Genomic DNA, 27,088 nt, shown 5'->3' with positions numbered 1-27,088 from the left:
CTACTCCCTCGGAACATTAATATAGCAGCATAAAACCTTGGGGCTGAGACTGGGGTGTCCAGTGACACTGTATTATATGGTATACCAAATGTTTTGATGTCATAGGCTGTCATTTCACAATGTCGTTGCTTTGTTTTTTTAATAATATTTGTTTTCAACCACCAGATGGCATGGCTGCCTACCTGTGTACACAGGAATCAGAGGTTCCCAAACTAGGGGTTGTGTGGGGTCACCTGATATGAAAATTGTAATGGACTCTCATAGCCTCAAATAAAATAATAACGATTATATGAATTTTCTTCACGTGTTTGGGGTCGCAAGAATTTTTAGATATCAAAATGGGGTCGTCGGCCAAAATGGTTTGGGAACCCCTGACCTTAATTAAAGTGACAATCTGTGAAGTGTGATGGCAATTACACTGAATAGAACCCTTTAGGAAGTAGGTAACGAGGAAAAAGTCTCTTGGCATAATGTACGGTTATAAGGCTTGCAAGGAGAAAGGAATCATAGTTAAAAGGTAAACCATGAGACATCTCTGAAGAAGTTGGAAATACATTCAATACTTATACAAGAATGGGTGGGGGTAAGAGTTTGTCCTCTTGTGAAAACAACATATGTTCCTTATTCCTTCCTACTCCCTGTTGTGTGTTTTCCTCTGTCCTGTCCTAAAACACATTGATCTGTCCTGACCCCCACTCTTGCAAATGGTTTACATAAACATCAACACCTCTGTCATTCCTCTTCTTGTCTAAACACACTGACTCAGTACTTCAATGCAACAGAAATGCAACCCAACAGTAATGTTTTGGTACCCTTCCTCATATCTGTGTCTGGACACAACCCGGTATCAAACTCATCTGACAATTCCTTAAACTTTATGACTTGGTATTCACTCTGACATGTGAGGTCAAATGGGGAACATTATGTAGACAGTTGTGTGCCTTTCCAAATCATGTCCTATGTCATAGTTGTTTAACCAGGTGTTGTCTGGGAAATGTCAGTCGTGTCTTTTTTGATGGGAAAGACTTCTGTTATTTTTGTATTATGCTATTATTGTATTACTTGGCGAGTTGATGGTCTGTTTGTCTCGTTCCCAAGGACCCACAGTCAGGTCAGCCAATCGCCATTAATAGGGTTTCAAGAAATAGTTTGTTTTGTTGTGCTTTGTCATGTTCACCATCTAACTAGGAGTCAAACACAATATTTTATTCCGTAAGGACTTCCCTAAGGGGAGGGGGTCTCACGACAGTGATAAATACATAGAAATGTTTAAATTATCTGACTCCAAATTGTTTGTAAACATACTGAAACCTCAATGACCATGATATGCTGGAAGGTCTTAGAAAAAGTAGCTAATCTTACATCAGAAGCCAAACATTAAAAATATTGAATGTTTCACAGCCTATATTCTCCTCAATGCTCATCATCAATCCAAAAAACAAGGGATCGTGTAGCAACATGGAACTCAGAGACGATCAGTCTGGTCTGTTCGATTTACGTGTGTGTATGTGCCTCTATCAGTTATCATAAGCACCCATAAGGTGTAGGTGGTTTAACATGAATTATACAGTAAAATGCTGTGTGTTCCTGGGTCTAACAGTAAGTGAATTATACCCAACAACTCAGGGATGACTAGAATGTCATATGTTCATGGGTCTAACCAAACTGCTCCAAGAATTCCAGGACTCAAGGACTCCAAGTCTGGTCTCTTAGACTTACTAATGTGTGTGTAATTACCAGTAGCCCTACGAGCTTCAGTATGGAGATGAACGAGGAATGCCGTAGTAATCTGTATTCCAAATAACACAATTTATTCCAATCAGATAATTAAGTTACAATACAAAATATTATTACATACCAACATGATTCAATGTCCTCCCAACTAGCCTAACAGTGTACTAATTATACCATAGGGATTAAAGACACTATAGCACAAAGGTATGCAAGGAGCTTCTGTTAAAGATAGACTCCTGAATATGACTACAACACGATGTGTGGGGAGGTCTCTTTAACAATGACAAACTCCAATAACTTTTTGGAGACATGGCTATTTATCCCAAAATCAGACATATCTAACAGTCCCCAAAAAGTCATTATCATTACTTTACCTTGTAACACAATGAACACAAAGGACAGGAACAGTCCCACTTAATTAATGTAAAATTATCCAATAGCAGGGCATTGCTGTCAGTTGTTGTCTGACATGCAACAAGGACAATCATTTCTACAATGTTCTTGTGCAGTTTGACCCATAACCCATACAGTACAATAAAGCATATCAGCCTATTCTGCCCTTTATGGGGAACAGGGAACAGAAACACTACTGATAAATGTCCACTATATCATGCATTTAGATACACACCAGTTTGCTCAGAGTTTCAGACCTCTTCAGGTGAGCTTAGGAGGGTGGGGCTGTTGGAGACTAGGTGGGGCCAGATCTTTAGAGAAGTAAATGTTATGCAGGACCCCTGATTAACATCACCAAGGGTCTGTTGGAGACTTGGTGTGGCCAGACGCACCTCTTCATCAAATACCCTTCCACACATCCTCAACAGACATGTTTCATTACACTGCTCTAGTACACGTAGGGAACTCAAACCAAGTGCTACATTGGAAGTTGGTACAATTATAATTATAATCTAGTAAAATAGTCTCATGGTGTTCTTACAAAAGGTTAAAATATTGTGTTTTCGCTCATGGTGGAATGAAGAATCCACATGGTGATAATGTTTAATGTTAGGGAGACATGCTGTGTAGCATGAGGACTGAATTTGAATCCAATATTGTCATAGCCTATGAAGAGGGTACTACAGCCATAGTTTAATAATGTAGTTTCTCGTTTGTTTGTATTTACAATGATAACTGGGATAATACTTGTGTTTTACAACAGATGCCTTATACTCGTTAATGGAGTTTAAATTGTAAATTGGTCAATTGACTAATGAACAAATAGGATAGGGTGTCTACACCACCATTCTCATGAGTTTTATTAATTTCTACCTAAATGTTGAGTTGCTGTGTCAGGAGAGACTCTTTATTTACAATGTTGACCTTCCATAGTTCTTTCATTTTTCTCCAATGATAACAAAGTTAGCACAGTCTTTTATGCAGGACACATAGGAGGTGGTCAGTGTTCATAGCCAACCATTACACAGACTATTATTAGAAATAGTTTATCCTACAAAATACCTTTGTATGGTGTATTCCAACCAATGACCCAAGGGTCTATTCAGAGAGTCCTATGACAGTCACATACACAGTTCCTATCAGGTGGTATGGACAGGGTGTTTGGGACCCATCAGTAATGGTACATCACATTTCCTACATTTATACAGAGATAGTTAGTACTCTCATACATTGTGTCAAGCTTAATTCAATTACTTTTCATGCTCAATATCTATCACAAGTCTGAGGACCATGTCAGATTTTTTATGTGTGAAAACTGAGGGCATTTCTTATATATTAAACAATCCATCTGGCCTTTTTAATGGCTCACCATAAATGGGTGAAGCTGAGGGCTCCAGGAAGGGTTGCAGACCCGTCGGATGACCCCAACCATTGTTTCCCATTAAATCAGAGTAGCCTATTACTAAGGGTTACATTGTTCAAACTGGTCTCAACTGTGGTTATTTCCCCAACATAAGCATGTACAGTTTTGAGATGATCAAACATTAAATGAAAGCTAAATATATTTTCCTCTCAATATCTTTAACGTTGAAATGTGTCCAACTGAAGTGAGGGTAGAGACCTAAAGTCATCCTCCAATGTTGATAGAACATTCTTAATGTCAATACAACCACAGGTGTGGTAAACATATGCATAAAAGTTGTGATTTAGGGTTTGGCTGACTGCCACTATTTGGAATTAAAATGAATTAATATTGAATAATTTCCTTAAATGTTAAGGTTAATCAAGACATTATGTTTGTTTCATGAGGTAGTTAGGTCATTGCCTATGAAAATGCTACATTTGGGTGATGTAGATATGCTAATACAATCGCCCTGGTGGTTGCAGCAGATTAACATGGCCCCTTTCTCCTATAATTTTACTGCAAACCAGTTTTTAGTCAGGCATGTGCCAAGAAACTACAGGAGATTATAAGTGCATGATAGCCAATTTTGCAGACCTCTATGAAAGTACCGAGGTAAAGACAAATTTGAGAGCTGTTCAGCAATGTTAGACAAATTGTTTATTTGGTTTATAATTCCTTTGCACAAGCGACCCTTTTGCTCAATGATGTCTTTGATTGTGTTAGTGAATGTTTGTGTTTTTAACATTTTCATTTTCTTTTGACGAATATACAGGATGAAACTCCTTCTCAAATGGATTCGAGATCCATCCCTTCTACAAATTCAATTTTACATATCCATCCCGAAATGATGGCCAGTGCGGGATCAGGATGGCGCCTCCTGTGGCCGTATTTGTCGTTGTTCTGCATTCACTCATGCTGTCACTTTCCATTGAATTAATTAAGTGAAAACGAGGAGATGTATGATATGATCATTGATTATGATTGGAAAGAGTTGAGCTTAGGGCTCAAAACAAATCAAATTGGTACTTGGAAAAAAAAGGGAGTTACATGAAAAATCGGGTTTTATTTGGAAATTGTTTTGTTTGATGTAAAGGTCCAATATTGTAATGGTTGAACTGAAGAGATCTAACAATTTTTTATTTGGCTTGGTCAAGTCTGACATCTTATTCCACTGCTACCCAGCAAGCAACACACCAGTGGCCCACCGGCGGCCCACTAGCTTTTTGCCACTGCGGCCACCAAGCTTTTCTGGAAAGCGTTCGGTGGCAGCAGCTTTTTTTTTTTAATAGAGCACGTCGCAGTCGGACTGCCGGTGGGCCGCTTTCATGACAATGCCTTCTAACAAAACCCTGATCAGCGGCTCACCAGCGGCCCGATGGCGGCTAGCCGCTTATATGCAATAAACCCAACGGGATGCCTCACGTCCCAATATTAGGTTTTATTTATAATAATCCTTTATAATAATTTTGGTCATATCACAAATGAAAACGAACTGAATAAAATCTAAACAATTTATTTCAAATAGTGCAAGATGCATACAAAAAACTATCCATATTGATTGGATAGCATCTTGCAGTTGATGGAGATTTGTGGGATGCACATCCAGTCTTCAACTGTCCAAGTTTGGTGAGCTCCTGCAAATTGTAGCCTCTTTTTCCTACTTGTAGTGGAGATGAGTGGTACCCGGTGGGGTCTTCTGCTGTTGTAGCCCATCCGCCTCAAGGCAGTGCGTGTTGTGGATTCACAAATGCTTTGCTGCATACCTCGGTTGTAACGAGTGGTTATTTCAGTAAAAGTTGCTCTTCTATCAGCTTGAATCAGTTGGCCCATTCTCCTCTGACCTCTAGCATCAACAAGGCATTTTCGCCCACAGGACTGCCGCATCCTGGATGTTTTTCCCTTTTCACACCATTCTTAGTGAACCCTAGAAATGGTTGTGTGTGAAAATCCCAGTAACAGAGCAGATTGTGAAATACTCAGACCGGCCCGTCTGGCACCAACAACCATGCCACGCTCAAAATTGCTTAAATCACCTTTCTTTCCCATTCTGACATTCAGTTTGGAGTTCAGGAGATAGTCTTGACCAGGACCACACCCCTAAATGCATTGAAGCAACTGCCATGTGATTGGTTGATTAGATAATTGCATTAATGAGAAATTGAACAGGTGTTCCTAATAATCCTTCAGGTGAGTGTGTGTATATAAATATATATATACTAGTAACACTTTGACCCCCAGCCAGGATGCAAGCTCGAGTGAGAGCGAACAGCTCCGCAGCCTGAGCGGAGAGATGGTGTGGCAGTCTGTGACCCTCAACCACATCATGATCAGTCACAATGGAATAACCGACATTATTATCAGCGGAAGTAGGAGATTTACTAGCAGACCCATCAACATAGAAAACAAGGTCACTATTGGGTAGAGGTTCATCAGGTCATCACGAGGGGTACACTGTTGGTTAATAACAGAAAGAGAGGTAGCCAGGGCCTGTTTCAGAGATGTAAAAGAAGCATCTCCCTCAGGAGTCCACACTACCCTATCATGTGATACGAGCTTCTGGCCGTGGGTCATGTCCTGTAAGGGCTGTACCAACGAGCATATTCAAGAACCCATTGTCTACAGAAATCTGTCATGCCCAGAAAGGACAGAATTTGGGTTTTAGTGAGAGGTTTTGGGATGCCAACAATGGCTTCTATCCTGTCTGCACTGAGACTTTTACCCTCTGGCGTTAGTTTATGGCCCAGAAAAATAACTTCCTTCTGGACTAGCTGTAGCTTATGAAAACTGGCTTTATGACCTTGCGAGGCCAAGTACTGCAGCAACAGTACAGTGTATTTTTCAAACGTATCTCTATCTGGGGAACAGACAAGAAGATCATCAACGTATTGAATAAGGGTACTGCCATGTTGAAATTGGAACCCTTCCAAGTTATCCTTTAGCGCGGATGCAAACACGGCAGGAGATTCACAATAACCTTGAGGCAATCTGGTCCACGTGTACAATTGGCCAGAAAATTAAAATGCACCCAAAAGGGTGAATCCTTGTGCACAGGAATGCTAAAGAACGCGTTGGCCAAGTCGACCACTGAGAAAAATGTACTATTGCTTGGGACTTGAGTCATGATTGTATATGGATCAGGTACTATCAGTGTGCGCATATACAGCCTCATTAACTTTTTTAAGATCTTGTACAAATTGCCAAGCCACAGGTTGTCCAACCAATTTGGCTTTCTTAACTGGAAAAATAGGAGTGCGACAGGGGCTGTTTGGACATGGAACAATTATGCCTTTTTCTAACAATACTTTAAAAACGGGAGCTATCCCTTCAATAGCCTCTGCTTTCAGTGGGTATTGAGCCTGGCATGGTCTATGGGGTCCTCTAGGTGTAACTACAAGAGGCTGTGCATTACTCATTAGCCCAACATCATATTTATGCTGTGCCCACAAGGAGGGTGGAACTTCCGCTAACCTAAGATCTTTAGCAGCCACCTGGATTGCACAGACCTTACGGACCCAGTCGTCATTCGGCACAAGATGTACTTCCCGTTTACCCAAAACCTCTCTCTATAGGCTTGGGCTGCCATGGAAAATTCCACTCCCACCATGTGACAAGGGACCCAGTCCACTACTTCATTGCACCCCCTCGCCCAAGGACCCAAGCTTGCCCAGGTGCCAAACACAGGTTTAGCTAGCGGGACATGGGGGTCTGACCCCTTGACATTGAAAATGCGAGACACCTCAGACCATGCACAAAAACCTTCTGAAGACCAGTATACATATTTACCCGTCAAAAAAATCACATTTACCGTCTTCAAACCATACTTTCTCAAAATCAACATCCTCACTTTCTGAAACCTTAGCCAAACAACGCAAGTCACCCATCTCCATAAACTGGGACGAACCTGTTTCTACTCTATTCATAGCCTTATTTACCAACTCACGTAAAACAGCTCTAGGCCCTGTTCTTTCTAAATCCCACGAATAACAATAATCAACAGGCTGCGCGCCATTTTGAACTGCTTGCAAAACAGTACGTTTAGTTTGCATGCCTTTGTCTGAACATTCTAGAGTGATCCCTTACTGTGTCAGCAAATCCCTAGCTAACAAATTAACTGGATAACAGAAATGAATGTCTTGGATAACGCTTGCCCTCGTCATCTACAACCGACAGAGGGGTTGTAAATCGCTCAGTAGTCTGTCCTCCACTAGCCCCTACCGTAATTATGGTTCTACCACTCAATTTCGGAAGCGGATCCCATTCCTGGGCTCTAAGGACAGAATATCCTGCTCCAAAATCAATCAACTGTTTACCATTAATTGTAAGAAACATTGTGGGTTTAACTTGGTACTCTACGTTTTCTCTAAATGCTTGTCCATTAAGCGTCTGCATAACATCAATATATGCGGGGTCATGTAATGGATTGATCTCACCGGTAGATGTGTCCCATCCTGCCCCCTCTGACCGTTAATATCCTTCCTCTTGGTTGGTCCCGTTTCTACGAGCTCCCTGTGGATTATTCACTGTAAATCCACTGGAATTAAAATTGTCTCTATTCCTTTGGCCCTCTTCTCTCGTATCCTTCTCAGGACATCCGCAAACCCAATGTTCAAGCGAACCACAATGGAGGCAGCCTTTGTCCGCATAGTTTTGACCTCTGCCTTGAGTCCGTGTTCGTCCTCCAGCTCTACCACGTCGTCGACCTCCTTGGTCGTAGCCGCTCTAGAAACCTAGTTGGGCCATCTGTAGTTTCATTTCCCAGTCCTCTTTGTCTTCTTTTGTCTTGTTTTCTTGGTTCTGGTAGACTTTTTCAGCATGCTTGACATACGGCCATACGAGTTCCATATGGCCCTCGTCCAAGGCCACGCAGTGCTCCTTCACATGTTTCTGTATTTCTGGGAGCAGACCTGCAATCAGTCTCATTTTGTACTTTTGTTCCCAGGGAGAATCATTAGCCCCATCTGGCTTGCCCCTCCCGCTATGAATTTCAAATTCTTTCTCAAATCTATTACGATAGTCTGTTACTTTTTCTCCCTGTTTCTGTTTGCAGTCAGAAATTCTCTACCAGTTCATCCATCTTGAAAAATAAACACCTATACGTCTACACAGCGCCATGATTGTTAAATTATATTGAGAACCAGCGTCCCAATTATACAGGGCATTCTGCACGGGCAAGTCTCCTTTCACTTGTCCCCAGCTCAGCTGTAGTGCTTTTATCATTACCAATTCCACTTCAACGATATTTGGTTTATATTGTTCAAGCATCTGGAGAAATACAAAAATTAATTCTTCTCCTTCTTTTTCCAGGTTGGGTAGCGAGGCGGCCACGTCTTTCAGGTCGACAGGCAACCATGAGCGGTAGACAAAAAATAATTGGTGGCGCGTAGTCTTCACCTCCTGAGACCAAATGAGCAACTTCTACCTTCGGGAAATTACATTCAGGCTTCCCACACGATGTGACGCTCCTGGTCGTCCCAGCAATTGGGGATGTCGCACCAATGTATTTTCTTAATGTATTTTCTTAATTTTCCCCTGCTCGTATTCCTCCAACTTCTCTTTCAAACCATGCAACTGTCTTTGGCTAAAGCTGCCATTTTTCGGAAAACCCAATAACACCCAAAGATACAATTGTTCAAGTCCAAACACCATACTTATCTTTCATTATTTCAGCCGGTCCAACATAACTATGAGGGACGATCAATGGTTTACTGCCGAACTTATCCATGTTCCTGATTTACCCAGTAAATCTAATTTAAAAAGGTCCAACCTTTACTGAAGATCGAAAAAGGTCCAACCTCTCAAAAGGTCCAACCTTTGCTACAGATTTTGAAAGGTCCAACCTTTACTGCAGGTCTAAAGAAGTCCAAGCTCTCAAAAGGCCCAACCTTTGCTGCAGATTCTATCGATAAGGTCCGACCTTAACTGCAGATTCTTAACTTTGCGGACCTAACTGAACTGTATTGTGCTCTTATCTCCAAAATTCTATTTCCCCGGGAAGCCTGTACTAACCAGGCACGAGTCACAACTCCAATCAGGCATTCCTTCTCAACCCCTTAAAGGATAGCCCTCTTTCGGGGGATACTAGAGCTCCAGAGACCTCTCTCTGACCGTGCACGGTTAACCTGTTTGGAAAAAGACTCTAACCGACCAGGATTACGATCCCAGTCGAGCCCCCAAATTTGATGGCAATTTCTAAAGTCAAAACGATTTAAGAGATTGGGGTAAGACAGAGGAAAACTCAAATGCACAATAAACAGTTTATTCTTGCAAGGAGAGAATACACAGATTACAAAGTATCAATGAATAATCTAAATTAGCACAGGACAATCATCAGTATATAAGGGAGAAAAAGGGGTGTGTTAAGATACTGCCCATCTGTCTTGAGTCAATCCAACACATTCCCTTTGTTCTGTCACATATTATAGGCTTCACACAAGTCACATGTTGTCCTCCCCCACCTGGGTAACCTTCTCAACCCTTGAGGAGGATTTAAAGCATCTGGACAAACTCCAGATAGGCAGATTTACGATTAACCCTATAATCTACTGATATCAATCAAGAATGCCCCCTTTCTTAAAATCTATCAAGAAAGTCCTTTAATCAGTAAGAACACATCAGTTTAAGAAATTTCCCTGAGAGTTATAATGTCTATGAAGTTTTTACAACTTTCATATAATATAACATCAGACAGTAGATGGAGGTCTGGTAACATAACTTCAGTTGGTTCATTTGTTCACATTATTCTTTTCCCTTTCCTCATGGTACAGTGTCTGATAAAACAAGTCCAGTAGGACAATCAATACAAACATAGAACAGGGGACATATTACACTGAACAAAATTATAAACGCAACACTTTTGTTTTTGCCCCCATTTATCATGAGCTGAACTCAAATATCTAAGACTCTCTCTATGTACACAAAAGGCCTATTTCTTTTAATATTGTTCACAAATCTGTCTAAATCTGTGTGAGTGAGCACTTCTCCTTTGCCGAGATAATCCATCCACCTCACAGGTGTGGCATATCAAAATCGTAATTAGACAGCATGAGTATTGCACAGGTGTGCCTTAGGCTGGCCACAATAAAAGGCCACTGTGAAATGTGCAGTTTCACTGTATTGGGGAGGTCCGAGGAGGTCCAGGGGGGTCCAAAAACCAGTCAGTAGCTGGTGTGACCACCATTTGCCTCACGCAGTGCAACACATCTCCTTCGCATAAATCAGGTTGTTGATTGTGGCCTGTGGAATTCTGGTCCACTCCTCTTCAATGGCTGTGCGAAGTTGCTTTATATTGGCAGGACCTGGAACACACTGTCGTATACGCCGATCCAGGGCATCCCAAACATGCTCAATGGGTGACATGTCTGGTATGTATGCTGGCCATGCAAGAACTGGGATGTTTTCAGCTTCCAGGAATTGTGTACAGATCCTTGCAACATGGGGCCGTGCATTATCATGTTGCAACATGAGGTGATGGTCATGGATGAATGGCACAACAATGGGCCTCAGGATCTCGTTGTCCATAACACACGCCTGCCCATACCATAACCCCACTGCCACCATGGGCCACTCAATCCACAAAGTTGACATCAGCAAACCGCTTACCCACACGTCGCCATACATGCTGTCTGCCATCTATCATGTACAGTGAAAACCGGAATTCCTCTGTGAAAAGAACACCTCTCCAAAGTGCCAGACGCCATCGAATGTGAGCATTTGCCCACTCAAGTCGGTTACAACGATAAACCTGCAGTCAGGTCGAGACCCCAATGAGGACGACGAGCATGCAGATGAGCTTCCCTGAGACGGTTTCTGACAGTTTGCGCAGAAATTCTTTGGTTATGCAAACCAATTGTGGCAGAAGCTGTCCGGGGAGCTGGTCTCAGACGATCTTGGAGGTGAAGATGCTGGATGTGGAGGTCCTGGGCTGGTGTGGTTACATGTGGTCTGCGGTTGTGAGGCCGGTTGGATGTACTGCCAAATTCTCTGAAACGCTTTTGGAGATGGCTTATGGTAGAGAAATGAACATTAAATTCATGGGCAACAGCTTTGGTGGACATTCCTGCCGTCAGGATGCCAATTGCACGCTCCCTCAAAACTTGCGACATCTGTGGCATTGTGCTGTGTGATGGAACTGCACATTTTAGAGTGGCCTTTTATTGTGGCCAGCCTAAGGCACACTTGTGCAATAATCATGCTGTCTAATTACGATTTTGATATGCCACACCTGTGAGGTGGATGGATTATCTCGGCAAAGGAGAAGTGCTCACTAACACAGATTTAGACAGATTTGTGAACAATATTTGAGAGAAATAGACCTTTTGTGTACATCGAGAAACTCTTAGATCTTTAAGTTCAGCTCATGATAAATGGGGGCAAAAACAAAAGTTGTCATGGTACGGTGAGCAGCAGCGCCACTGTTCCATACACCCTCAGTTCCAATCATCACACGAACGCATCCCGGACTTGTTTTGTGTCACATGTCTTTGATCATCGTTCACACCAAGGGCCTGTTGCACAAAACCAGGATAAGGGATTAAGCCGGGATATCCAAATTATCCTGGATTAATTTAGCTTTGACTTGGTTGCACAAAAGCAGGCTGAATTAAACCCAGCCAAGTAACCATGGAGATTTATTCTTTGCAGCTAGCCTGCTCAAGAGCAGGCTAACAGCCAGGCTAAGATTAATCCTGGAGTCTTGTGTTAAATCAGCTGCCGCTCTGATCCGAAATAAACGTCTTTAACAGTCGTTCCGTTGTCTTCTGAATGTGTTCTGCTTTATTGTTATTAACACGCATTACTTGTCACTATTGCTGTGACGAGTTTGATTTAAATCCTACTTTTGCAGTTTAGATGGTTTGAAATGGTTGATGAATTTGCAACGGGATTTCAATTAAGTCAGTGATGAGGGCAATATATGAAGTCCCATTCACCTGTGTTTCTCCCTGCACCATGGCATGCCCATTTCTGAATGAAGTTTTGGATGAAGAAGCACTGATATTTAGACGTGCTTTCAAACGTGAGAGGGTGTTTCGGGACAGATCAGACCCTTTAGCTTTTCCCGACGAGTACCTGCATGAGAGGTATCGATTTACTGGAGATGGAATCCGTTATTGTGTGGCACTGCGTTTTTTAGAAGCGGCATGTTTTTATATGCCGTGGGACATGCCGAAATTCTAAATAAAGGCACTATTTGCCGTTTTGTCAGAAATGTGTTTGGCACTGAAATCCTTGGCACACATCTTTATTACCTTCGCTGGCCACAGAAGAATGTGCTTCATCAAAGAGATTTCTACAAGATTGCAGGTAACATGAATTACAGATTACAAAAACGTGTTACATTACAACAGTCGCAGGATATACTCAGACTATTTTGTGTTACAGCGTTCCCTAATGTCATTGGTGCGCTGGACTGCACACAGATCCGCATTAAACGCCCCTCAGGGGCCCACGAGGGAGATAATGTCAACAGAAAATCCTTCCACAGTATCAATGCTCAGGTAACAATTACTTAGTTACTGTCAACTAGCCCAAATGTAGTCTGTGCATGACATGTATACTGAATAGGAAACATTGCATTGTTTCAGATGATCTGTGATGCTGCCTGCATCATTACCAATGTGGAGGCAAAGTGGCCTGGGTCCGTCCATGACTCCCGGGTTTTTAGGTCCAGTACCATTTCCCAGCGACTATCACAAGGTAGGCCACACACATTTCACTGATAAACACAATTGCGTCAAAGGTTTTACTTGTGTAGTTGTAATGATTACATTTTGTATTCTCAGGTGAATTCTCTGCCGTTCTGCTGGGAGACAAGGGTTATGCCTGTGAGACATACCTTCTCACTCCCCTTGCAGACCCTCAGACAGCAGCACAGCAAGGATACAATCTTGCCCATGCAAGAACAAGGGCCTGAATTGAGATGGCATTTGGCCTTCTCAAGTCACGATGTCAGTGTCTCCACCACCTGAGGGTCACCCCAGACAGGGCCTGTGACATTACTGTAGCCTGCACGGTCCAACACAATATTGCCTGTCTGAGAAAGGAAAGGGGTCCAGCAGTGGCACCGGAGATTGAGTGGGACAATGCAGCTTTTATTCGATATTATAGTAGCTTACTTTGGTTTCATAACCTCAATTTTCATCTCACCTCATTGAACTAATAACTTTGCATAGTGTAGTGTACATTCATCACACAGGGAACACCACAATGCTTCTTAAGCTTTTTATTTTAGTGCTGTCACTTGTCAGTTTGGTACTGCATCTGGATCCTGTTACATACAGATCCTTCCATTACAGGACTTCCTTGGTTCAAATCAAGGGCCATTTCCTCAGCTGGGGGGTGGGGGGGTCTGCAGCTGGCTAAAATCAGTTTAGATAAAATGTGAGCAGGAATCTTGTAAGTAGTTTCTACATACCATTTGCACACTTAAGAATTAAGGCACTTACCAGCTTGCAAAATGTTTTTATATTAGATCTTTATTTGTTGCCAGGTTCTTTTTTGCCCAGTCACATTTGTTCTGTATGAACATTAATTGTAGGAAGATATTTAGACTTAGACATAGCTTCTAGAAATTTGTGCACATGGTTGTAAAACATTCTCGCATGAGAGTTTTATATTGTGCTTTACATGTAAGGCTACTGTTGTGGAAATTTCTTAATACAATGTATTCTCACTGATTAAAGGACTGAGTCCCACTGGCATTTACTTAGGGGGCATCATTGACTGGTGTCAGCTGATGAAAGGGTTACTCTTTATCTCCTTATCTGTTTGAACTCACCAGGGCATCTATTGTCTGTCCAGATACTGTAAGAACTCTTTAAGTTGAAGAAGGTATTTATGGCGGGAAGGAGAGCTGTCCTTGGTGTGAAGCTTTGGGTAAACACTACAGTAAACATTATGGCAGGAAGGATAAGGTGGGGGAAGATAGCATTTGACTTGTGTGAGGGAACAAAGGGAATGTGTCCTGTTTGATCTGGAATGTCCAGGATTTGTCACACTCCTCTCCTGTCTTTAAATACTGTCGATTGCCTGTTTTTATTCAGAAACTATTCACTGTTACCTTGTAACCTGCATACTTTCTCCTTGCAAGCAAGATTAAAACCGTTTATTGCGCAATTGATTTTTCCTGTCTTGCCTACCATTTTCATAGAACTATTTGGATTTTAGAAATTGCCATCACACTACTCAAAGACACCTACAGTACAACCAGCACATTTAGCACACAACGAGATACAGCACTGAAACCGACACATAAAACAAGCATATTAAAAGCAATTAAAACAGTGTACAAGTTTTCTAGATAGTAGATATTTTTAAATCCTTAAGCATTCAGTCGGTCCGCTATTGTCTGCCAGGCTTTTTCTCTCAGTTTAATAACAGCCGCCGTATTTCCTTTTCTGAATATTATATGCTTAAGCCGCGATGAGCGGATCACGCTAAGTCAAGCTGCGCTTTTTCAGTTATCCTGGATTTCTTCATTCTACTTTTGTGCAACAGGCCCCCGGTCCCAATTCATATCGTTTGTATGTGTTTAAATGTTTCCCCTCTGCTCCCCACAGTGTAGATCGTTGTTATGGTCATGTTTGCTGTCGTGTATGTAGCTGTTAATTGTAAGTACGTTATACCCGTCGCCTACCTATGTTCTGCTGCTTTAGTCAGCCCTTTTCTTTTGTTGTTTTGTTTGCTCGGTGTTTGTTAAAAATATCCACACCCTCTGCCTGCACCTGGTTCCTTGCTCCCGCAACACTACACCCATTCAATACAGCTGAATGTATTTTGGTGCTGTTTCTCTGAAAATATCAAACTAACCTGTTCAGAAATTCTGATATAATGTAAGATGTGTATGGTAGTAAAGTTTTGGTGTTCAGTAACCATGTCACCTGTTAGGATCTGATCATATCAATGGTCAGACTAAATCATCTTTGTGATCATTACTGATCGAACTGTTTAGTTTGCTAATTTAAAATGTTTTCTTATTTTTATGAATAAAATATTTTACTTTTACTGTGCTGTGACCCCCCCCCCCCCCTTTTCTGGATATCCTCTCTTGTTGCATATTTCTCCAACTGAATGGTTTCAAATCGTCATACAAAATGTAAATTGAAACAAAGAAAACATGAGTAAACAGAAAATGCAGTGTTTAAATCTTATTTTTAAGTAAAAGGTTATCCTGACAACAACCGGTACTGTGTGAAAAACAACTCTATTTAATATGTGTGGTTTGTGTGAACTATTTACAATGTGTGAATTGAACCTGTCTATTTATTTTGTGGGCAGTGGAACAAGTAACTAGCTAGTCTCACCACCTACAGCCAACTTAACAAAGGACTGAGAGGAGGCTAATTCAAATCTACTTTAAATCTGTATGTAGGGAACAATACCAGAAACTCTGATCTCATCTCATCTCTATACTTTATTCTACTTATAATGAGCAAGTAACCAGGGTCTTGCTCCTTAGTCTTTTAGCTAACCATAACATTTGTCTGTAAAGATTTTATCAGCTGCTACAGAATGGTTCATCACAGTGTTTTACATGTCTATATTTAATTTCACTATTAGTCTATGTGGTGGTGAAGAGGTGTGATCTAACAAGACTCTCATCATATAGGAAGTACTGTAGAAGGGTTAGTAGGAAAACTGTTGTTCAGAGAGAGTTACTCTTCACCAAGACAGAATGGTTCATTCATGGTTCTGTGTTCTGCTTTGTGAGTACAGACTTTCTATTTTTATGTTTGTTTTTTGTTTGTCATGAGCACAGTGCTCTCACAGCCTTTCTTTTCTCATGTCCATTTTTATTAAGTAGGTGATTTGGTTGTGTATGTGTTTAACCGTTTGACGCGTACGATCACACCAGTGTGATCAGGCTAGAGTGGTCCCTGAAGCGTACGGTCACACCAGTGTGATCAGGCTAGAGTGGTCCCTGAAGCGTACGGTCACACCAGTGTGATCAGGCTAGAGTGGTCCCTGAAGCGTACGATCACACTCTTGTGATTAGAACGTCATGTTTAGAACGCACCATTAGCATGCCTAGCTACAAGTAACGTAACAATGGCTGGTAAAACCGTGCTATTGTTTACTCATATTTAGCTCAAACAGTGTTTATAACTTTATTTCCTGATTGTAATTGTTTCAAGACCACACTATGATATTAACCAGGTAGAAAGCATTCAAATCGGGACAGGAAGTGTTACTTACGTACCAACACACTAGTACACAAAAACGAATTATATTAGCGACTACTACCGATCAAAACCATTGCAAAAACTTTCTAGAAGTTACGTTACCTGTTGTATACATTTTATATAGTTTATTCATTTTCACTGCACTGAATAACTGGTCACGATTTTTTAGCTAGCGGGCAGCTGACGTTTTCTAGCTAGCTACAGGATCATTACAGGACAGACATGAACAATAGAGAATTGGCAAGAGGGACGGATCTGGAATCCATTCGATATGGAGTTGCATACATTTTCATTAAAAAAAAAAAAGATAATCAAAATGAACATGTTGAAAGTAAACACAATCAAAGACATCAAATGTGTAACATGGTCATTTGTGTGAAGGATTTATAAAGCATATAACCTATTGACACATGTATTTGAAAGCTAAACAGCTCTCAATTTTGATTACACTTCAGAATCCTTTCTCAGGTCAATGAAATTGAATATCTTGTATTTATAAACTCATGTAGTTTGGTGGCACATACCTCACTAAACAAACAAATTGCCCTCTAGGGGAATGTCTGTTTAACCATTATTGGAAAAAAAAACTCCAGCCCATATTGCAGTGGTATACCAGTGGTGTACCTGCTGCAACCACTAATTGTATTAGCATATCTACAACACCCAAACATTGTATTTATAAAGGCTATTGGCCAACTACCTCATGAGAAACACAAACACATTGTAGGGAAATCCTTTCTGAAACTCTGTTTCATTTTGCAATTGTATTTTTAAATAGTGCTGGTCAGCCAAACATTATAACTTTAATGTACATTTTGACTTAATCGACATAGATGTTAACCAAATGTTTAGATTCTATCCTTTCCAAAGCTTTTGAAGTTGTAAAGTGGGCTCCCATATCTACACAGTAATTTAACTTTATTGTGGAAATTCCATTTCATTCATAAACATTCATAAAAATGATGACTAAACTAAAAACAGCCTTTGAATTTCTTCCCAACGATGCCTGCAGCTAGGGACTCTCTGATGTATTTCTCCATAGCCTCTCTCTCTGGCCTGGACAGGTTGTAGAGTCGGCTGGCAGGTAAGGGGGCTCCTGGAAACATTTCAATCGCACAGTCATAAGGTCTATGGGGTGGCAGAGATGTGGCTTTCACCTTGTTAAACACTTCCGCTAAATCTAGATATCCCTTGGGGACCGATGACAAATCGGGCAGATTCACTGATGCAGTCGGGGTTTTAACGTTGGGAGGGATAGCTGAACCGAGACAAGTGGAATGACAAAAACTGCTCCAACTGCTGATGGTTTTGTGTTGCCAGTCTATGTGAGGATTGTGTAACTTGAGCCAAGGAAAACTGAGAATGAGAGGAGATGCGGAGGCAGACACAACTTTGAGGGTGATTTCCTCTCGGTGATTGCCGGAGAGAACGAGTGCTACTGGAATAGTTTGTTGAGTAACCGTCGCCAAAAACTGACCGTCAATGGTTGTGACTTTGATAGGGGATGGGAGTGATTCGAGGGGAATGTCAGCTTAGCCAGATTCAAGTCAATGAAATTATCTTCCGCCCCCAAATCGATGAGTGCCGACAACGGTAGTGATAGCGTATCCAATTGGAGTGTGGAAGGGAGTGACATACGAGGGGATGTGGGCTCACTAGCGTACCCACTCTCACTAACGAGCCTCCTCTTTTGGGCGTACAGGACAGGCAGCAAGGAAATGGGAGGAGTTGCCTCAGTACAGGCACTCGCCTGCCTGTCGGCGTCGTAAGCGTTCAGCTGGGGATAGCCGAGCCCGGCCCAATTGCATGGGTTCCTCTTCATCCCCCTTAACTTTTAGTTTCATTTGCTTCATTCGTTCACATTATTCTTTACCCGTTACTCATGGTACAGTGTCTTTAGTAGGTTCATTTGTTCACATTATTCTTTTCCCTTTACTCATGGTACAGTGACTGATAAAACAACAACAAGTCCAGTATGACAATCAATGCAAACACAACAGGGGACAGATTATATATTTTACAAAGTGGTATAATTCGTTGAAACAAAGTTAATGTCTTCTAACATGTCTGCCCTGTCCCCCACTTCTCCTACACCCTTCCAAGAGAAACATCCTAAAATCTGTTGTATGTCTGTCCCTTTATGGTGTAAAATGAAGAAGGAACCAGCCTGTAGTCATGTAGTTCATGTAGTCAACCATGAGGAGAAATGGTCTAAAATAAACATGGCTGATTACAATATGGTTTCTGTAAGTACCTCTAGAATGTTACTCTCTTTTTGCCGTTGTGAGAGTAAAGAGGTGCAATCTAACCAGAATATCATCATATAGGAAGTGGAGATGTTTGTAGAGAACTGTTGTTCAGAGAGAGTTACTTGTCACCAAGACAGAATGGGTCACTCCTGGATCTGTGTTCTACTCTGTGAGTAATGACTTTGTATGTTGTTTATGAGCATAAAGTTTTTTACAACTCTTTTACTGCAGCACAGTTTACATTTGTGTATTACTACTGTACTATAATGATTTTCTTTGTCTTTGTGAAAATATTGACTGTACTCAGTACTCAGTACAATTTTGGCTTAATATCTGTTGGTATTTAAACAGGTTTAAGTGGATGACACAAACACCACTAAAATTATCACCCAGATAATACATACACAACTGAGTCATGTATTTAGTAAAAAGAACAAGAGGAGAAAAAAGACCAATATAAAGAAGAGATTAAGAGGGGCAGAACAACAGTCATCTTCATTGTTGACACTGGGACTGGTGTTTTGTGGGTACTACTAAATTAAGCTGCAAGTACAGGACTGTGAGGTGTCTGTTTCTAGCAACATCAGAGGTGTCGCTGGGATTACAATACATTCAGGGATTTTGTATTGTTTTATAATTTCAGGTTTAAATGTCTGTATGCTTAAGTTTTTGTAAGTAGTTAAAAAAAATAAAATGATTTTTTAGATTTTCTTTGCACTTTTATTGATTTCCTCTATTATTACATCCAGCTCCAGGAAAAATTAAGAAACCACTGCACCTTTTTCTTTCCTTTCCAAAAAAGTTGGAAAGGAAGGTTTTAAGTGAATATCAGAAGGGTTAAAATTTAGAGACCACTGCAATTCGAACGCTTCTGTTCCTCACACAAAACTTCTGTTTAAATTTTTTTTGGAAAGGATAGAAAAATCTCTCTTTTTTTTTAAAATGTATTTATAAAGCCCTTTTTACAACAGCAGTTGTCACAAAGTGCTTTACAGAGACACCCGGCCTTAAACCCCAAGGAGCAAACAACAGTAGTGTTGAATTTCAGTGGCTAGGAAAAACTCCCTAAGGTCGAATTTTAGGAAGAAACCTAGAGAGGACCCAGGCTCAGAGGGGTACTTTTTTCCAGAACTGTATTTGTCTAAATGCATGGTCTCTGGTCTTCTTTACTTAAAATAAGACGAAGAGAACCTGGGTAAATACAATATGTAGTGTTTAAATTATCATTTAATTTTTTTAAGTAAAAAAGACCTGTCAACTAGAAACTTGCCCTGTGTGAGAAAAAAATATATTTATAATTTGTGGTTTGTGCTCACTATTTACAATGTGTGAAAAGGGAGGCTCCCTGAACCTGTCTATTTCCTTTGTGGGCAGTAGAATAAGTGAGGTCAACTAGCTAGTCTCATCACCAACAGCCAACTAAGGAAGGGAGGCTAATTCATACCTAATGTACATCTGTATGTAGGGAACAATACCAGAAACTGATCTCATCACATGTTTCTATTCTTTATTCTTCTAATAACAAAGAAGCAACCAGGGTCAAACGTGTTAGTCAACCATAAGATCTTAGTCTGAAAATAAACATTGCATCAACTGCAACAGAATGGTTGTGTCACACATTGGTTAGGAAGGCAGGACACAACCACAGAGGTTTAATGATGTTTCACAGAAGAAAAATACAAAAGGCACAAATGGCAGGAACAGGATACAGAACCAACTCGCTAACGACAATGACCAACACAAAACACTGTGGCAGGAGGAACTTAAATGGCGACACAATGAGGGAGTAAATAAGGTACAGGTGGGAACAATAAGGACAAGGACAGAATGCATGAAGTAACACACACAAAACCCCAAAATAACGGCGCTACATTCCAAAACAAAAACCCAAACGGAACAGAACCTCACAGGTTGCTTATAGTCTTTTAGATGTCTTGATTTCATGTCTGTTTTGGCAGTGAGAGGGTGAAGTGGCGTGATTTAACAAGACCCTTATCATATAGGAAGTAGATTGGTTAGTAGTGAAAGGGCATATAAACAAATAAAGGTTATTTTAGTTGATTTTAATGCCCTACATGGATCAGCAGCCTTCTATATTTCAGACCTCCTTAGCAGCACTCTTCCTCAAGGACCCTTAGGTCGTCCAACAAACTGCTTTTTTGTTCCACGCCACATCTGAAGTTTAAAGGAGATCGGGCCTTTTCTGTTGCTGCTCCAAAGTTGTGGAACAGCCTACATTTATATATTAAGGCCTCTACTAGTAGCAACATTTTTTAATCTCATCTTAAGCCCTATCTTTTTTCTTTATCAAATGGGTAGTAAGTTCTGTTTATGTTCGTCATGTCCTATAAATAGGTTTAGTTGGCTATATGTTTTGACTGTACAGCACTTTGGTCAACATAAGTTGTTTTTAAATGTGCTTTATAAATACTTTTGACATTGACTATTGTTCAGAGGGAGTTACTCATCACCAAGACAGAATGGTTCATTCCTGGTTCTGTGTTCTACTCTGTGAATTCTATTTGTATGTTTGTTATGAGTACCAAGTGTACTAAGGTTAATTACTACTCTATTACTACAAAACAGTGTAGATTACTGTTTTACTACTGTACATTAAAAACATTCTTTGTCTTTGTTGTAGTGCTGAATACCCTCATCTACTGTGGTGACTCTCAAGGTAATGATAGATATTCATTAATTTGATCAGACCTCAATCTCTCTGTTCTTCATCCTCTGTGTTTGTCACTGCCTTTCCTTTTTCATGTTCATTTTTACTAAATAAGTTATTTAGTTGTTTTTGTTTAAGAGAAGTTTATATTATATGTGTTTTATTTTGTCTGATACTGAAGGTAATTGTGTTATGATGGTTTTGTTTGTGTAGGTAAAGCCTGTAGTGACACTGAAGCCCAACTGTTCTGGTTGAGAAATGTAAATGTGAATGTAATTGTTTTGAGTCTGCTTTGCTGGGCTGCTGTACATCATTAGTGTTGAGTGTGGCGCCTAGTGGTGAGAAATGGGAAGTGCAGTTTGGGACGTTACTGTTAACTAGTGGATGAGTTTAATTCCCACACGTGGCTGTTCTATACATGTCGGATCCTTGGAGCAATACGCCGTACGTGTTCTTTTGGTAGTTGTATGCAGAAATCATAATTAACACTTATGTTAATATGTAGGCAATAATATAATAGTTATTAAGATGCAATTCCATGTTAGCGTAGCTCATTCTTTTTCCTCGTGTATGCTAGCGTTCGCTGCGCGTGTATGCAAAGGCTAATATGTGTGCGTATGAAAATGTGAATTTTGTTTGTATTCCTTAGTTTTACAAAAAGAAAACAATGCGTGAAGTGAACTCTTCAATAAATCTCCATCTTAAGAAGACGTCAAACCAGCTTCATTCATTGCTTTGTTCGCTATCTGCCTAAGCATTGTTAGGACACAACTGCTAGGACAAATCACCAACTGTCCAATATTCAGAGGAGAGACAGTCACTATCAGATGTGTCATAGGAGGAGGAGACTCTGACTGGGAGTATGACTTTATTAATAAAGGTCAGTCAGTTGATTCTGACCATAGACTGTATATAAAATGGACGACGCCCTTTCGCTCTTTTCCATTGGTGAAAAATGAAGCCACCAGTGCCCTGATGCGGCGCTGACATCTTGGACTTGCGTCTGCGCAGATAGCGATCTTGGGACCAGTTCTGCGCAGTAGTTATGCGCAGTAGCGAGAAGGAAGTAATGCCGTAAAGCCGCGAAATCAACGGCCCCACCCCTGTGCCCCGCCCTCACTCTCCCTCGCAAAATGCGCATACCGTAATCAATCGCAAGTCCAAGTACAGTACAACCTTTGCTTGTTAAACCTAGACGATATGTTATAGCCTAACTTACATCATGTTTAACCTTAATTTAGAATAGGCCTAATACAAAAATAATTGGGAACTTCTAGCTAACGATCACCTGCTAGCTATTAACATGGCTATTAACGAGGCTTGTTGTCTTTTAGCTAACGTTAGCTAGCCCATTACATTTATTTACTAATTAAATAGCTTATAAATTTAACTTACCGAAAAAAATTCAAAGATCGATTGGAAATGCCAGATCGGTTAGCACAATGTACTGCAGAACAACCCATTATGTCCGTGTGAAATTATATCAATTATAGAAATTTAGAGATTAAATGTAAAGCTCCAATCTCCTCAGTCCTCCGAAGGAGGATGGCGCTTCAGTGGCTCCTTGGCTCAGATAGCTGTCAATCAAAGCTGTGAATCACGATGTCACACCACCGTTTTTAGAGCATTAAATAACTAACTAAAAACCAACTTATTTTAAAAACAAACTCTTGAATTTACATTAGCGTGATACAAACTACAGTAAATGACAGAAACCAGCTTCGGAAAAAGGAAAATTGAAGGGTAATTTTATTGTTTAGTTGGTCTCGCGTCCCATTGAATAACATGGGGAGGGCGGGGTTTATGACCTATACTGGGACCACTCACCAGGGGGCGATCGAGACGTTTTGGCTTCACTTTTCAGGGCTTGTGCGGCACGCTTGATTCTGACACAAAGCCTGAATACAGAATCAGTCCTGTCTACTCATCTCATACTGGGTCATATACCTGTATGGGTGTAAAGGGAAACAAGGAATCCAAAACCAGTGATGTAGTACAACCTACTGTGTTATTTAAGGATATCTAATAAATATAACGTCTTAATGGCAAAGTATTCAATTTAATGTGGTCTCTTAATTTTAACCCTTCTGTTCCTCACTCAAAACTTTCCTTTTCAGCTTTTTTGGAAAGGAAAGAAAAAGTTGCAGTGGTCTCTTACTTTTTTCCAGAGCTGTATGTTCATGCAAAGAGCAAACAACAAGCTGCACAGAACTCGCTACTGTGATGGTCCTGGTTACAAAGTGACTCTTGTTTGCATCTCAATGTAAAAAAACAGTCTGTATGTTTTTCACCAAGAGGGCAGCTGATGCTACTGAGCCAGATGTTTATGTGTCAGGGGAGAAGCTCCTGGTGGTTCCAAGTTTTAAGTACCTTGGCATCATACTTGATTCCAACCTCTTTTTTAAAAGCAGGTGAAAAATGTAACTCAAATAACCAACTTCAACCTAGACTATTTCTGCTTTGTACGAAATTGACTATTGAGGTAGTAAAACTGTATATTCAATCTATGATACTCCTTCACTTAACATACTGCTTGACTAGTTGGGCCAAAGCTTGCAGTAAAAACATTAAAATAAATAGTCCCTCCAGGTTTCTGTTTTATTGGTGCTGTTTCTCAGAACATATCAAACTAACCGGTTCACAACTTGTGATACAGTTTTTTCTGAAGACATGTTACAATCTGATGATGTCATTGGTCAGATTGAATCATCTTTGTGATCATTACAGTTTGAACAATTTTGTTGTTAATTAAACAAAAGTGTATTTCTTATTTTAATAAGTAAGCATTTTACATTATGTTTTCCCTTTCTGGATATTGTCTCTTTCTAATTGAATGGTTTCAGATCTTCATCCAAAATATAAAGTAAGACAAAAAGAATGTGAGGTAACACAAAATTCTGTAAAAAAGTTAACTGACATCATCTGGCACTGTGTGAAAAAATAATTTATTTAAAATGTGTGGTTTGTGCTCACTATTTACAGAGTGTGAAAAGGGAGGCTCTCTGAACCTGTCTATTTCCTTTCCGGGCAGTGAGGTTAACAGGCTTGGTTCACCACCAGTAGCCAACTTAGTAAAAGACTGAGGGGAGGCTAATTCAAACCTAATGAAAATCTGTATGTAGGGAACAATACCATAAACTCTGATCTCATCTCAAGTCTCTATTCTTTATTCTATTTATAATGAGCAAGGAACCAGGATCAGACCATTTAGCCAAACATAAGATGTTGGTCTGAAAATAAACATTTGATCAACTGCAACAGAATGGTTGCTCATAGTCTTTTACATGTCAGTTTTGTCTGTGTGATGGTGAAGAGAGAGTTACTCGTCACCAAGACAGAATGGTTCATTCCTGGTTCTGTGTTCAACTCTGTGAGTACTGACTTAATATAACTACTCTATCACTACAATACAGTTTTCTGTGATGTTCTGTTTTGGTTTGGCTTTGGTTTTTAATGTATCCCTGTAATGTTTGGCTTTTGTTTGTGTCCTTACTCACAACCTGTGTCTGTCTTTGTTGTTTGTACCTGTGTCTTGTTGGTCCTCATTAGCTCCTTATTTAGTTTGTCCTCTTCTGTTAGCCCTTTGTCAGTCATTGTGTTTTGTGCTTGGTTTATGTCCGTCCCTGCTACAAGTCTGTGTTTTTGCCTGCCTGCTTGTTTTTCTTCTGTTTCCTTGTTTTGATTTTCCCGTCTCTGTTCCACCAATTAAATCCTTTATTTGTCTTTCAAGTCTTTGCTTAGATCCTGCTTCTCTGAAATCATGACAGTTACTAGAACATCTACAGATGGAAATTGGCACTCTCTAAATAATGTCACAGAGAAGTCTATATAATTAGTGTTTTATTGTATGTCTGATACTGAAGGTAATTGTGTTATGATGGTTTTGTTTGTGTAGGTAAACTAAAGCCTGTAGTGACACTGAAGCCCAACAGTCCAATATTCAGAGGAGAGACTGTCACTATCAGATGTGTCATAGAAGGAGGAGACTCTGTTTATAAAAAATGGTCTGTCAGTTCACTCTGACACAAAGCCTGAGTACAGAATCAGTTCTGTCTACACATCTGACAGTGGTGAATATCGTAATTTCGTTATTTAGCAACACATTGAGACCTGGGTCTCATTCACAAGTGTGCCTTGGGAACACAACCAAACAAATGTCACATAAACATATAAATACATATAAAACATGCAAAAATACATAGACATTCAGTTAGTTAAAACAAACAAATTCATCAAATGAAGTACCGACTGGATGGATCCAAAATGTTGATCTTCCATAGGTATGGTTGGAATATACCATACAAGGGTATTTTGTAGGATAAACTATTTCTTATAATAGTCTGTGTAATGGTTGGCTATGAACACTGACAGCCTTCGATGTGTCCTGTCATAAAAGACTGTTAATTTTGTTATCATTGGAGAACATGTAAGAACTATGGAAGGTCAACATCTAGGACTCATGCTGAATAAAGATTCTCCCCTGACTGGTTTGTTTAAAGACTCCGTTCATGGATCAAAAGTGGTCAGAAGCTAACAATATTAACAGGAGACAGTGTTTTGAATTACCGCCAAGTCTTACAATCAAACCATTTATTGTTAGGAATGAAGCTAGATTCCCATCAAATATCCTGTAGTTCTACTCTTCAGTCTTCTCTGTCTTGTATCAGTGATGTAAAGTTTCAATGTCAGTGATTGCAGTCAGTGTGATGTGGACCCAGCAAATTGCCTGGTTGTCCTAATAAGTCATTGTAGGTGTGTAGTGGAGTAGTGCGTTTCCAACACTTCACTAATTCAAGATTAACACCACTGTGTTGGGACCATGTGAACTTTCCAGTCAACTGGCCTGTGGTACTCTGACCTGTAGTATGTGGAGTCTTTCCAGTCAACTGGCCCGTGGTACTCTGACCTGTAGTATGTGGAGTCTTTCCAGTCAACTGGCCCGTGGTACTCTGACCTGTAGTATGTGGAGTCTTTCCAGTCAACTGGCCCGTGGTACTCTGACCTGTAGTATGTGGAGTCTTTCCAGTCAACTGGCCCGTGGTACTCTGACCTGTAGTATGTGGAGTCTTTCCAGTCAACTGGCCCGTGGTACTCTGACCTGTAGTATGTGGAGTCTTTCCAGTCAACTGGCCCGTGGTACTCTGACCTGTAGTATGTGGAGTCTTTCCAGTCAACTGGCCCGTGGTACTCTGACCTGTAGTATGTGGAGTCTTTCCAGTCAACTGGCCCGTGGTACTCTGACCTGCAGTATGTGGAGTCTTTCCAGTCAACTGGCCCGTGGTACTCTGACCTGTAGTATGAGGAGTCTTTCCAGTCAACTGGCCCGTGGTACTCTGACCTGTAGTATGTGGAGTCTTTTCAGTCAACTGGCCCGTGGTACTCTGACCTGTAGTATGTGGAGTCTTTCCAGTCAACTGGCCCGTGGTACTCTGACCTGTAGTATGTGGAGTCTTTCCAGTCA

At 40.6% G+C, this 27,088-nt stretch overlaps 1 protein-coding gene across 1 annotated transcript in view; it reads left to right on the top strand.

Moving 5' to 3' along the window:
* The window catches only part of LOC114830256 (basement membrane-specific heparan sulfate proteoglycan core protein-like), a 152,580-nt gene that overhangs the window by 16,242 nt on the left and 109,250 nt on the right, over positions 1-27,088 (top strand). The gene's annotated exons all lie outside the window — the stretch shown is intronic.

This window comes from Esox lucius, chromosome 24, assembly GCF_011004845.1.
Source record: "Esox lucius isolate fEsoLuc1 chromosome 24, fEsoLuc1.pri, whole genome shotgun sequence".
Classification (NCBI taxonomy): domain Eukaryota; kingdom Metazoa; phylum Chordata; class Actinopteri; order Esociformes; family Esocidae; genus Esox; species Esox lucius.
Note: the sequence above shows the minus strand (reverse complement) of the source record. Positions and strands in the feature narration are given on the sequence as shown.